This window comes from Cervus canadensis, chromosome 1 (assembly GCF_019320065.1).
Source record: "Cervus canadensis isolate Bull #8, Minnesota chromosome 1, ASM1932006v1, whole genome shotgun sequence".
In the NCBI taxonomy this organism is placed as follows: Eukaryota; Metazoa; Chordata; class Mammalia; order Artiodactyla; family Cervidae; genus Cervus; species Cervus canadensis.
Genome location: NC_057386.1, coordinates 24,000,326 through 24,015,091, shown reverse-complemented (window position 1 = coordinate 24,015,091; position 14,766 = coordinate 24,000,326). Strand labels below are relative to the sequence as shown.

Sequence of the window (14,766 nt, the reverse complement as noted above, 5' to 3'; positions counted from 1 at the left end):
ATTCGTTCAACTAATATTTATCGAGCATCTGATAAGTGCTATGCATTGGTAGGAGCTGAGTGTACTCTGTGAATAAACAGACAAGGTCTTTTCCTTCTAGAGCTGTTGATTTAGGACCAGTGTGTAATAGTGGGGGCTGGGGGAGTATGACATACACCAGCACCAACCCTCAGTATAATAACACTAAATAAATGTTTGAAAAAAATAAGACATTCTTAAAAAAAAAAAAAGAAAAGAAAAAATAAGACATTCTTAATCTCACTGTTGCTATGGAGCTATTTTTATTGTTTGCATATTGCCTTCCAATTTTTCTCCACATGCATACGTTTTATTATATGTACACATTTTGCATAGATGCACTCATTGTTTACATGAAATTCCATATTTTTTACACATTCTTAGTATCTCCTTGTTTCTCTGTAGTCCTCGTCATTATAATTGTAATTGCTGTATAATGTTGTAATGTGGCATAACATGCTCTGTTTGGGATTATTGAGGTTCTTTTAAGTCAGATAATGCTGCAGTGAGTGTCTGCATTCATCTGTAGCTCTCCTGTTTTTATTTCTACCTCTTATATATTGCTTGATATTTTTTCCCCAAAGATTGTCCAAATTTAAAGTGTCACTATCTTTGTGGGAGGATACCAGTTTTAAGATGTTCCCAGAGCCGAGTGTTACCACTTAATAAAATTTTGCAAGTTTAGTTTAAACAAAAAAGAAAGAAAACTGCACCTCAAATGTGCTTTTCATCTTATTTCTAGTTAGGATGGACTTCAGTCTTCCATGTGTTTATTTTCTAGTCCTGTTTCCTCTTCCATGAAATCCTGTGCATTACTCATTTCTCTACTGAGCTCTTAATGATTTTCTTTTAAGTTTGAAAGATGGAGAGACAGATGCTTTGTCTGAGTCACATTCAGCTGTGGAGTCCATGTTATTGAGAAAGGAGAACATTTGTTTCATAATGATTTCTCTGGTAGTTTCTCCTCACTCTCTCTCTGGCTTCTCTTTTACCTCTAGTGGTAAAGTCTTTGTCAAGTATGCATGCTATTGAGAAAGAGAATGAGATTATGAATAGAATGTGTAGATGACATGGGTGAAAGCAGCGAGGAAACAGGTTATATCTTTCCTCAGCAAGAACTGAGGAGCAACTTTAAAAGCTGTAGTCACTCTTGCCCACTACAGAAACTTTGAAGATGGATTGTAGATACTATTTTCCTGATTACCTAGGAGAAATTGAGTCCTAGAAAGAAAAAAAACTCACAAACCAGTCAACTTCAGGAGGATACAAAATGATCTTGCATTCTGCCATTTGTAAACTGAGGGTCATTTCATTTGTTGGGAGATGTTTTCCCCAGAATAGGGGCTAGGAATGGGTTTCTCTGAGTCACTTACAGATGCTTAGTCAATCTCCTTTGTGACTAATTGTCCCCAAATGTGAATCAATCGTCAGGGTGAGAGATGCAAGCTACAACCAGGAAAATAATTTCTCTATTTAAGGTAAATCAGCACATACACGGTCCAAACTCACAACCTTGGACTTCTTAGTCTTCCTCTAACCAGCTGAGGTTACTGATCCAACCCAATCTCAGGGGTGAAGGATGATTTTCTTACTAGTCTGGAAATTACCTGGAGACGAGTGGGCGTCTGGTCATTTTCATTCCTGCCTAGCCTTGCCGGTAGATGTCACTACACCAGAGCACATTCTCCAAAGATAGGCTTAGAAGGAAAGAGAGGGCTTCAGAAAGGCCTAGTCCAACCATCTTGAACCTATTCTCCCATGGCTTCCATTAATAACTCTGGAAAACTATCAGAAATACATATATACATGGCTCCAGACAGTACTAAAGCCTGAACTCAGAAAGCCAAGACCTCAGGTTCTGGGCAGAGTCAGAGTTCTTATCCAGAGGCCTTCCCCAGATGGGGTGGGGCACACAGCTGCTGTAGGAAGGGTGGCAAGACCATTTCAATGGGGGTGTGCATATGATAGACTTATCAGGGAACAAGAGCCATAGTCTTGGGGCTCTTCCAAATGTCTCTGTGGAGTAGATACCTCAAGCAAAGCACTCCACCCACCCTCCACCCTTGCCCCTCTGTCTACACTGACAGGGGCCATCCCTTGCTTGAGGGTTGCCAGGCTGGGGCTGGTTCATCAGCTTTGGGCCTTCTGAGGGCCAGCCAGACATATAGCCACACCCTACCAGGAAACTGGAAAAGTTCCTAATAGTTCAGACTGTCATTACTGTTCTCCTTCAAAACAAATATAAGTAGTATTAATAATCTGGGGAAAAGAGCTATTCTATAAAGACTTTGGTTCCATAATCTTCTGTAGGATAAAACTGAAATTCTTACCTGGCCTGACTACAGTCTCCAAAGATAGGCCTGGAAGGAAAGAGAGGGCTTCAGAAAGACCTAGTCCAACCATCATGACCTTCCCTGCATTATCTGCCCTCTAGTTAATTCTCCAGTCTGTCCCACACAACCTCATTCTCTGTGTTTTAACCTCATTGACCCTCCCGCCCTGGTTCCTTCCACCTCAGGACCTTTGCACATACTCTTTACGCTGACTGGATATTTCTTCCCTCATTCTCTTCTTCACCTCTTTCTACTAATCCTTCAGATCTAAAGTCAAATGTCATTTCCTCAGGGAACTATTTCCCAAAGCTTCTAGATTAGACCAAAGCCCTCATTTCTACACTGTTATAGTACCCTGCATTTTTCTTCATACCATTTGTCTCAGTTTATAATTATGTATCTATTTGACTGTTTAATCTAGATTCTTTGCCATCCGTCCTCCCAATGCATACCCTAAAGGTTTCATGAAAGCAGTGTCCATTTTACTTAGCACTGCATTCTCAGCACCTAGCAAGGTACATAGTGCTTAACAGGCACTTAGTAACTATTGAATGTATGAAAAAATGGCAGTAATAATAATAAATGAAGGAAGTTAGAAAACATAACATTACTCTTGTACCCGCATGCATATAGCATTTGTAGATGTGTCTATATAGTGTCTAATTATAGTCACTCAATTCCTAAGACATATCAGAGTCCAAAGAAACTTCTAAATTGGTCAAGAGGAAAGTGGAATTTACCATATGAGGCAAAATCTTAAAGGCTGTGGAAAGATGGAGGCTGAGGCTCTGATCCATCCATGTGAAACTATAAAGGAGATAAACACAGATTTATTTACTAAATCCCAAAAATCAGTGCAAAGGAAAATTTTTTGAAAACTAGATTATGGACTCCCCAGAGAAGAGACTGTGTGTTATTTATCTCTATATCCCCAGGACCTAGCATGATGTCTGGCACATAGTAGGAGTTTAAGAAATATATGTTGAACTATTTTGTTGAAGCTTAAAAGAGGTAGACATGGGTCTGGGGATAAAGTAGAATACAGTTTTTCACTTGGGAAATCTCAGAGGCAGAAAAGTATGAATAGGGTCAAGAAGGGCTCCTTTACATGTATGGACAATAGCTATACAATAGACTGTTTCAGGGACATTAGGGCTATTCAGGGCCCATCCCTTGACCTTTTGAGATCATCCTTATGAAGGGCAATTACTATGCACTCTCACAAAATGCATCGTCTCTCCACCAGCAGGGACCAAACTCTAAGCTATATAAAGCATTGATCTCACCCTGCCTCACACTGTTATCTCCAGTGCCCTCCAGACTCTTGGGCACATGCCCCGTTGGTTCCATGGGCATATTCTACTCTGGTTTTCACCAAAGAAGGGAAAAACCCAGAAGGTGGTGCCCTTCAATCAGAAGTAAAAATGGCTGCATCTCTCAGGGCAACCAGAGCGTGGGGCTGGTATTCCTGAGCCCACAGCAGGGAAGCCATTAGCCCCGGTCCCAAGAATCCCTGCAACCAGCATCCCTGGCATTTAGCTTTCCATCCCTGGCACTTAACCTCAGGCCCCTTAAGTGGGGACATTTCAAACAGTTTTTCTTAGAGCCGTGGAGGGTTCAAAAGAATTCTTGCACATTAAAAAAATAAATCCTCCAAAAACAGCTATTGAGCTGCTCGACCTCACTTATTTCTTCCCTCTCCCAGCAGTGTGGGGCTTAAAGTAAAGGTTGAGGACTTGGTTGTATGTTCATTAGCCTTGTTCCAGCCAGCTCTGCTGGTCTCATCCTACCTACCAGCAGGGTAAGGGCTATGTCTTGTCTCAAAGATGGGCCTGAAGGCATAGGCATCACAAAAATAATTTGACTCTTGTCAGTGGTATGCCGATGTGTCATGGAAACTAGTCCCAGGGGCTTGTCACCTCTGACTTCCCCCCTGCCCTTACAGCAGCCTATAAATCACTGAGTATTAATATTGTCTGGAGGACCCTTCTCTCCCCACCCCTACTCTGGGGCTCCCCAGCAGGCAGAAGGCTGCAAACTAAGCAGGGAGAAAAAAAGAATGGGCAGCAGGCAGGGGTGCCCTTCATTTATCAACCAGACACAGCGGTTGGTGGCCCTTTCCAGCAGTGCTCTGGCAGGCTGGGCAGGCAGTGCAGCCAGTGTTTTCTGTCAAAATGGAGAGCACAGTCCGGCAAGAGTTCCCTTATTTGGCTGCCCTGTCCCAGAAGTAGGGAGTCAAGGCATGAGTCCTTTTCTTTTTTTGGGTTTTGGTGGGTTCAGAATTAAAACACACTTTTGGTCCTGGATAGATTCTTACCTCCTTCCCACCCTCTTCTGCCTAGTCTTCCATGGGGCCTTCTCTTGGAGCTTCTCTTTTGACCACGAAGAGCTTTCTCACTTTACTTGGCACATTACAGAAGTTTCTTAAGAGTCCCAGTTCCAGAGCTCTGGCAGGCTTTCTTAAAGGGCAGCACCACCCTCCTCCTCCTTTGATCGTCTCTGGTTTCTCCTTAATGGAAACCCCCCAGCTTCCCCATCTCTCTCTTTCTCTAAGGTAGGGAAAACTTGGAGAACGGAAGTGCGTTTAGTCCACTGAATGAGAGAGATGCTTTTGTCAAGAAGTTCCGAAAAATGTTCCAACTCCCTCACCGAGAACAGCTGGGACCTGCCAGATTCACCTCCATAATTTCTGAGCACTGCTCCTCTGCAATATAAACAAAGTCAGAGTTCTAGGGAGTTTAGGACCTGGGGAAGTGACAGGGAGGCAGGGAAGTGGGTTATAGCATGGCCAACCTGGACTGTCTTCCTAACTCTGACCTTCAATTTCTGGGTAAGGAGTGGACCTCTGGGTCTGCCTCCCTCTGACTTAGTCCTTTGAGCCCCTCCGTAGTAGTTATATATATAGACTTTGAAAGCAGATGGACCTGTCTTCTCTAGCTGCATAACTTTCAATACATTTCTTAACCTTTCTGAGCCTCAGTTTTCTCATCTGTGAACTGGGGATAGTTATGTCTACTGTATAGGATATAATAACTGTGACTAAGAGTTAAATAATATAATGTGGGCAAATTACTTAGCCTATAGGAAGCCCCCAGTAAGTAGAAGTGGTATTCTTCTATGACTTTTGGCCAGGGCACATGGCCTGTAGCATCCTGAGTATATTGCTTTCTTCCTGGACCCTTGTTGTTAGTGTCTCCTCAGATGGCACAAGCTTCGTGGGCATTCTGAGGAATGCAGACTCACCACTGATTCAGAGATCCCAGGATTTCTAACCTATTTGGGGAAGCAATCAAAATTTGGTATACATAGCCCAAAAAACTGACAGGGTTGAGATCTAGACCCTGGCTTGACATTCTGGGCAAACACCAATAGATCAAAGAATTGGATGGAGCTTCTGGGTGGGACTTCCAGGGAAGGTACCAACTTGTGTGATGCTATCAGACTGTCATGGAAGAAGCAAGACCAAGCAGAATACACACTACTTTGTAGATTATCAGGCCTTTGCCCAAGTTGAATGGAAGCAGGGGTTACAGAGGCCACTGGTGGGATGTACTGGAACATTCCAGGCCCTTCTGCTGCACAACACCACCCCTTGAGCTTAGAGCCATCAGGGTCTTCCAGGAAGAATTGGGTACAAGGACCTTCCCCTCCACCATGCACAGCAAGAAATCATCTGCTCTGAAAGAAGCATTATTCTAAGTGCTACCAAGTTACTAAGTGTGGGGAGTGTAAGTACAGCCTTTTGGGACTTTTTCACTAGATAGAGAGACCTGGCTGCTAAGGCCATTTTATTGAGTGAGGAACATCTTGTGGAAAAGATCTGCTGTGTATAGGATACCCACAGGAAAAGCCAGGAACAGGCACCTAATCAATCAGGGCTGAAGAGTTGGATGAGATATAACTTCATTTTTCAGTAAGAAACAGATTTACAATGAAGCTAATGAAACTCAAGGGTCAGAGCCCCTCACTTGCACAGAACCCTTCCAAGTCCTTATCCCTAATTCTATAATTATTTTACTATTTAACTTGCGGAAACCTCAAGTGGTATAAGCCTTAGACGTCACAGAACCTTGAAGCCTTCCCTGCTTTTAGTCTGCAGGACTTTTAATCTTAACCTTCAAAAAAAAAAAAAAAATCTCAACCTTCAGGAGTGATCATAAACAGTTGGAAAAACAAATACTTAAATAATCAACTTTGCCGCAACATTGCCAGATGCAGTGCCATGCCCTAGTAACTGACAAGAAATAACAGAGCAAATGTGTTCCTTTGCTTGGAACTGGGGAGAAAGGGGACTTCCTTGGTGGTTCAGTGGATAAGAATCCGCTTGCCTGTGTAAGGGATATGGGTTCGATCCCTGGTCGAGGAAGATTCCACATGCCTCGGGGCAACTAAGCCCATGTGCCACAACTACTGAGCCTGGACTCTAGGGCCCTCTAGCCACAACTACCAAGCCCACATGCCACTACTACTGAAGCTTGAGAAACCTGTATACAGGTCAGGAAGCAACAGTTAGAACTGGACATGGAACAACAGACTGGTTCCAAATAGGGCAAGGAGTATATCAAGGCTGTATACATTGTCACCCTGCTTATTTAACTTATATGGAGAGTACATCATGAGAAATGCTGGGCTGGAGGAAGCACAAGCTGGAATCAAGATTGCAGGGAGAAATATCAATAAGCTCAGATATGTAGATGACACCACCCTTATGGCAGAAAGTGAAGAAGAACTAAAGAGCCTCTTGATGAAGGTGAAAGAAGAGAGTGAAAAAGTTGGCTTAAAGCTCAACATTCAGAAAACTAAGATCATGGCATAACGGTCCCATCACTTCATGGCAAATAGATGGGGAAACAGTGGAAACAGTGGCTGACTTTATTTTTCTGGGCTCCAAAATCACTGCAGATGGTGATTGCAGCCATGAAATTAAAAGACGCTTACTCCTTGGAAGGAAAGGTATGACCAACCTAGACAGCATATTAAAAAGCAGAGACATTACTTTGCCAACAAAGGTCTGTCTGGTCAAGGCTATGGTTTTTCCAGTAGTCATGTATGGATGTGAGAGTTGGACTATAAAGAAAGCTGAGCACCGAAGAATTGATGCTTTTGAACCATGGTGTTGGAGAAGACTCTTGAGAGTCCCTTGGACTGCAAGGAGATCCAACCAGTCCATCCTAAAGGAGATCAGTCCTGGGTGTTCATTGGAAGGACTGATGCTGAAGCTGAAACTCCAATCCTTTGGCCACCTGATGCGGAGAGCTGACTCATTTGAAAAGACCCTGATGCTGGGAAAGATTGAAGGCAGGAGGAGAGGGGACGACAGAGGATGAGATGGTTGGATGGCATCACTGACACAATGGACATGGGTTTGGGTGGACTCCGGGAGTTGGTGATGGGACAGGGAGGCCTGGCGTGCTGCGGTTCATGGGGTCGAAGAGTCAGACATGACTGAGCTACTGAACTGAACTGAACTGAACTGAAGCCTGCAGGCCTACAGCCTGTGCTCCACAATGAAAAGCCACCACAGTGAGATGCATGCTCCACAATGAAAAGGAGCCCCAGCTCGCCGCTACCGAGAGCAACTAAATCTTGTTCGAAGCAACAAAGATCCAGCACAACCAAAAGTAAATAAGTTAATTAATTTAAAAAAATAATTGGCAAGAAATGACAAACATATAAAATGACAGAAGAGGAATTATGAAGCCACTCATAAGCTAGTACAAAATAATGGGCCAAACACCTAAGTCCTGGAGGCATCATTACTGTCTCACAGGATAAGCTGAGGAATGCTTGCAGGAAGTGAGGTCTGATTGGAAGTTGAAGTTGATGATGAAGATGGTGGACAGGGAACCTTGGTGTGCCGCAGTCTGTGAGGTCGCAAAGAGTCGGACACGACTGAGTGACTGAACTGAACTGAGGGGGAATATCATCTCCAAAGCACAAAAGATAAAACTGTGGACACATCTGTGGTGATATTTTGCAGTTATCTATTACAAAAGCCCTTTAGATAATATTCGTGGCTCTGAAAATAATTTCTGAGCCTATGTCCTAGGTCTGAAGGAAATCAAACTACAGACCAACTTTCACATCACTTGTCTCTTCTGTTACATTTATAGTATCTTTGAATTGGATTTTATGGTATTTGATTCTTCATTTGGTGTATGGTGTGAGGGTAAGGGAGAGGATTAGATGTGAAATTAGATGAAGAATGTTTAGAGTATCGTAGCTTATTTGCCCAGGGGTCATTGTATTTTTGAGGCTGACCTGGATAAGGTAAATGGGAACAATGGTGGGGAAGAGAGAAGTCTAAAGTGGTGCGAAATGAATAGGCCTTTTGGTTTATACACAGTCTTCTAGGGATATACGCAATCAGCATTTCCTCTCCAGAGACTGATCTCTAAGGGACCTGGGAGAGTCCCAGGTGGGAGATGCAAACTGTTCCCACCAAGGTGCTGCTCTAGAAAGAAGATGGTCCCTCAAGGTACCCATAATCACATGACACTGCAGAACTAAAGTTTATTTTAATTTGCTTTTTGTGAAGCAATATCTGCGTGCTGGTCATAGTGCTAGGTGTAGTCATTAGACTGAGGACCAAGACATGCCTGTTCTCCTCGAGAAACTTACATATTTTAGTGAGGAGGACAATTATGAAGGATGCTAACCTGGGTATTTCATAAGTCAAAGAACCAAATCTTCTGTCTCTCACAGTGACCTTTTATGGATATCATAGGGGTAGGTATATCATTTTCATGAAATGTTCCCTGGAAAGATTAGCAGGGTCTGACACACATCAGAGATCTTTCATCCATAAACGCATCTAAATCCTCCTTTAAAAGCAGCTTGATTGAGCTGCATAAATTATATACCATAAAATTCACTTATTATACATGTATAATTCTATGATTTTTTTAAAGTTTATAGAATTGTGCAACCATCAGCATATTCCAGTTTTAGATCATTTCCATCACCCCAAAAAGTTCCACTGTGCCTGTTTGCAGATAATCCCTGCTTCCACTCTCAGCTGGAGGCAACCTCTGATCTGCTTTCTCTATAAATTTGCCTTTTCTAGATAGTTCACATAAATGGAATCATATAATATGTGGTCTTTTGTATCTGGCTCCTTTTACTTAGCATATTGTTTTTAAGGTCCATTCACATTGTAGCATATATCAGTAGTTTATTCCCTTTTATTGCCAAATAGTATTCTCTATAAATTCTTTTGGAAGTTATTTATGTTTTGAGGCAACACTGACCAGGATGCAGGAGCCCTGGTCTTCTGTCCTGCCTCTTATTTGCCAACTGACCTCTACCAAGTCCTTCCCTTGTCTTGACACCCACTTCTTCATTTGTAAAATGAAGGGATTAGACTGATCATACACAGTCTTTAATGGCTCTTTGTATTTTTCATGGAGTGCCACTAAGTCCTGTATACCCAAATTTTGATGTCTCTGATCCCACATTTACTCTTTACCTATGCATCAGGAAGATCCCCTGGAGAAGGGAATGGCTACCCAATCCAGTATTCTCTGCCTGGAGACTTCCATGGACAGAGGACCCTGGACTGTCCATGGGGGTCACAAAGAGTTGGACAAGACTGAGCGACTAACACTTTGACTTTTTTTTTTTTTAAACATCTAAGAAATCCTTTATTGTTAAGGATGAGGAAACTTCAGTTTTAAAAGGCTGCAGTTTAGCAAGAAAAGTTGATTCCCACTGAGAGGAAAAGAAGAGTTAAGGAGTGAACATCACCCAGTCTGAGAGATGGAGAATGAACAAGTGAGATAACTAAGCAGAAGACAGAAAGTGGTGGGCTGCAGCAAGGGACAAAGTGTGTCAGACAGAGTACCGAAGGTCAAAATCCAGGCCACGGTTATCTTGGGAGTAATAGGGCAGGGATACAGGGAAAGGGAGGCCCCCAGAGTGGGAGAGATGTTGAGGGCTAGCCCCCCTCCCTACTCTGTTCCCATAACCTCATTCATTCCCTCAACACTCCTTCTCAATCCCTCTAAGGCTGCTCTGCTCCTTTAGCTCTGACCCCATTTCCTCAGGATCTCGTTCCCTGAGGAACTAGGCCTGACATTTCAGACAGAGGCTGAGGGAAGGAGGTAGGTCAGAAAAAGACACTGTGTGTCTGCGTCATTTCATTTTTTGCCTTTATTATTTTGGAACGCAGGGGCCAAAGACGTAAGTACTTAAACATTTACCAGGAAGTTCAGAGATAGTCCCAGGTACCAAGGAATATCAAGATTTCTCTCATCTCTGCTGAAAAATTGCTCCTGAGTATCAGATTCTGGAGAATAAAAATAATGATTTGGAATTTCCATTCTTGTTGGTTATTGTGGCATAAATGTACAGAGTGAAGGATCAAGGTGCCCCAGAAGTAGGGCCAGACAGCACCTTCAGAACTGGAAAGCTTCCCTTGACCATGACAACCCTAGCCTTCTCTTAATTCAGTAGCCAGTGGATCCTAGAGATCCTCTGATCTTCTAGAAATCTCCAAAGCCTTTCATCCTTGGTAGCCCTTCAGACATCTGCAGTTTTTAAGACCCCAGGCCTTATAGGGACCGCTTGGGGAAGGGCTATACCTCTGACCCCACACTTGTAGGAAAAATAATTCAAGTTCTCATTTATTTGTGACAGCTGTGGACATCCCAAGAGCAGGCTAGGATCAAGGGGCTGAGCATTTGCTGTTGGAACCTTCTGAGGCAAATAATTCTCCCATAGATGAAAAACAATTTCTTGATATACTTGGTGTATATAATCCTCTTTTGATGTTTTTGAGTGCTTGTCTCCAACCACCCTGAAAGCAGCACCCAGAACATGTCTCAATCAGAACAGCCTCTAGACCACTTCTGCTTGCAGGCTTCACGGCCTGCTGGGCTATGAACTCCAGAATAGGAAGTATGTTTCTGAATATTATTGTCATTCCATAGTGCCTAGCTCTGTGTCTGGCACATAGTGGTCATTTCAATAAATTTGTGACAAGCAAATTAATTGGTGACAATCATGTTGATAAAGATGACAGAGGGACAATGACAAAGGTTTTCTTGAAGCTAGAAGATGCTTTTAAGGCAATACATCTCCCCTTAGCAGCACGCAGTCTCCCCAAACCCTGGCTTCTTCTTCTTTTGAAAAAAAAAAAGTTTTTTGTTTTTTTTTTTAATTTGGCTATGTCGGGTCTTAGTTGCGGCATGCAGGTTCTTTAGTTGTGGCATATGGGATTGAGTTCCTTGACCAGGGATTGAACCCAGGCCCCCTGCATTGGGAGCATGGAGTCTTAGCCACTGGACCACCAGGGAAGTCCTAAGCCCTGGCTTCTTTAATTAGAGGAAACAGACAGAAGTTGATCTTCAGATGTGGTCTTTATCCTCCCATCATGCCCATGCCAGGAGAAGCAACCAGTGATAGAGAAGGGAATGAGAAACAGCTGCTTGGGCATGATACCTGGGGTAAGGAGAAGACAGGGATCTCCTCTGCATGCCTGCCTTTGCACTCCTCCAGCTGGGCCATCTTAGTGTCTTTAGCCAGCTTATCAAGAAGGAACATGACTCTCTGGATTCAGAAGATCCAGTCCTTCAGCTGTGCCACCTCCACCAATTCTTCTTCCACTGTCTAGGCCCTCTATTCTTTGTACTTTGGTTTAAAAATGAAATTTAAACTCCATATCCTTGAGACTACCCTCTTCTCTCCAAGGGAAGAATGCCACTGCCCAATAATATGCCATTTTCTCTTTAGAACAACTCTATAAGGTTGATAAAGCACAGTTGATTCTGGCACAGAGAAAGGAAGTCATTTGTCCAAAGTATTTCAAGATTCCTCACTCTGGGCTTTTACCTGTAACACCTACCATATGGCCCAACCAGTAAAAATCACACATCATCTTCTAAGACTGCCTGAGAATTTACATGTTGTGTCCTAAAATGGACAAAGTTGTCAGGTAAGAATAGATTTTAAGAGACCAACTGGCCCACACTTTGGCTATCAGGCAAGTCAACTGTCTAGAAGTTGAGTGTGTATTGAGAAAATACTTGAATCTGAAGTCAAAAGAGCTAGGACGTTCGTCCCGGGTCTGCCATTAACTAAGTGGACAATCTTGGGCAAGTCATCTAAGCCTCTGGGACTTAGCCTTCTGTAAAATAGCAACAGTAATATTTTCATTTTCTACCTATTGTATATATAATAGTCTACCTATTACACACTTGTGAAAATTAAATGAGATGGTGCATGTGAAAGCTATGAAGTACAAGACAAGTGTTAATTTTAACATCTCAGCCAAACTGTCTTTGGAGACTCTTTATGTAAAATGTAAATAGTAATCCTTCTTTGTTTATAAGAAAGTTTTATAATGACAGAGATTAGGAGTTCATCTCTGGAGTCAGGCTGCCTGAGTAACCTTGGGCAGTAAGCAATCTTGCTTCTTTCTGAAGCCTCCATGAAGAGGAGATAATACCCATCTCAAGGTATGCTCATGAGAATTAAATGAGGCAATGTATGCACGGTGCTTAAGATATGCCTGTCATGGAGAAACAAACTCAGTGAATGTTAGCTGCTACTATTACTGATTTTATTAATGAAGTGTGCCACAATGAGGCAGTGTGGTCTATTAAGATCTGATAGAGATCTGAGTCAAGAATCAAAAAGATTCACCTTTTTGGACCTCAGTTTCTCTACCTGCACCATAATAAAAATCCATGCTTTCCTTTTTCCAGATTTTCATGGGGATTAAAAAAAAAATGTGAAGACTTTGAACTAACTGGAATGTTATAAATTGTAAGGTTTTTTTTTTTTTAATTTTTTTTATTTTTTATTTTTTTATTTTTTTCCAGTGGGTTTGTCATACATTGATATGAATCAGCCATGGATTTACATGTATTCCCAATCCCGATCCCCCCTCCCACCTCCCTCTCCACCCGATTCCTCTGGGTCTTCCCAGTGCACCAGGCCGGAGCACTGTCTCATGCATCCCACCTGGGCTGGTGATCTGTTTCATCATAGATAGTATACATGCTGTTCTTTTGAAATATCCCACCCTCACCTTGTAAGGTTTTTTTTTTAATTGAGTTATTTATTAAGACTAAATTTTTATCAGGTCATCAATTTTTGTTCATTCCTATCTGCCTTTGGTAAAGTTGGCCACTTCATAGAAAAGGAGTACAACATCTCCCTGTCAGTAAAAAAGATTTCAAATATCATCTTAAAGTACATTCTACAAATCTGCAAGAATATACTCTTTGCAAAGAAAAATTTTCTTTAGGGTGTTCCATATCCTCAATTTGTTTTCTGTACGTATGCTGATTTTAATATTCATCCAACTCTTGAATTTCCACTTTGGGTATTATCTGCTCTCAATATTTAATCCCAAAAATGACGTCTCATTGCCTTGCAGCATGCTTCCAGATTACCTCCTTTTTTCTGATTATTAATAGTTAGTATGACTTCAGGGAATACTTTCATTTTAACATTAAACTGGGAAAAAACAGAAATAGAAAGATAAATCTGTAGCAAGATCAAAATTAGATATCATGGCTAAATATAAATCTGGAGGGAATTATCTAATTATTTGGATGGTCCCTTATCACAGACAATCTAGGATTGATTGCCTTTCACTTTTTCCACATAAGAGAACAAAATGGTTAATGAATACCAAGAGTAATAATTTTTTCTTTTGAAGAGAATAATTTTAAGCAGTAACTTAAATGCTTTTTCCCTCAAACGTCTCATGTATATATTATAGCATGTGATTTTCACAACAGCATGCATTCTCTTTGTGGCCCATTCAGGTTCATTTTGACTTGTAGGTCAGAGAGCATTGAGCTGGGAAGACCAGGATTTGGTTATGGAGTCACTGTGTAGATTTGCTCAACTTTCTCAGTTACTTTGTTCCTTCCACTCTGCTGAACAGATTTGGAATGGACAACTCTGCTCCTTTTCAGGCTCGGTTTAATTTACAAGCCAGCAGCTGCGTTTTTAGGTTGGACCAACACCAAGTAAGGACTTAGATATGTGAAGAAAGACAAATGTGGTGCCACACGAGGCACAATAGCTATTAAGTTCACGGATATAATGCAAATCGCATGCAAATATTATGCAAACTTTTCATTAATTTGTAGAAACTTACTTTGGAGCTTGCAAGCAACATTGAGATCCTATGAGGATTTAAAACTAATGCTTTTAGGTTAAACAAAAAGTAATGCTTTTTGAAGTTATTGCTTTCTTCATACTTACCGGGACTCAAAATTGCTGAAAGTTTGACACTCCTCCCAGCTACCCATAATGATTTCACTACTGCTTTATTCCATCTTACACCCGGCCTCGGCCCCGGCCCCGCCCCCACTTTGCCTGACGTCACGTGACATAGTATTTGCATACTACCTGGGACTGGGTGTGACGCTCCCCTTTTCTGCATCTTGTCATTGGC

At 42.0% G+C, this 14,766-nt stretch overlaps 1 long non-coding RNA gene across 2 annotated transcripts; it reads right to left on the bottom strand.

Moving 5' to 3' along the window:
* Positions 1-282: 282 nt before the first annotated feature.
* LOC122443110 lies at positions 283-14,671 on the bottom strand. Of its 2 annotated transcripts, none has more exons than XR_006269924.1 (5): positions 14,574-14,671; positions 3,092-3,158; positions 2,349-2,378; positions 1,626-1,715; positions 283-1,239 (listed from the first exon to the last, which is right to left on the bottom strand). It is a non-coding gene; the product is annotated as an uncharacterized LOC122443110 (long non-coding RNA). The 2 variants fall into 2 exon arrangements; XR_006269925.1 differs by lacking the exon at positions 14,574-14,671 and adding an exon at positions 4,669-4,718.
* Between the last annotated feature and the right edge of the window lie 95 nt (positions 14,672-14,766).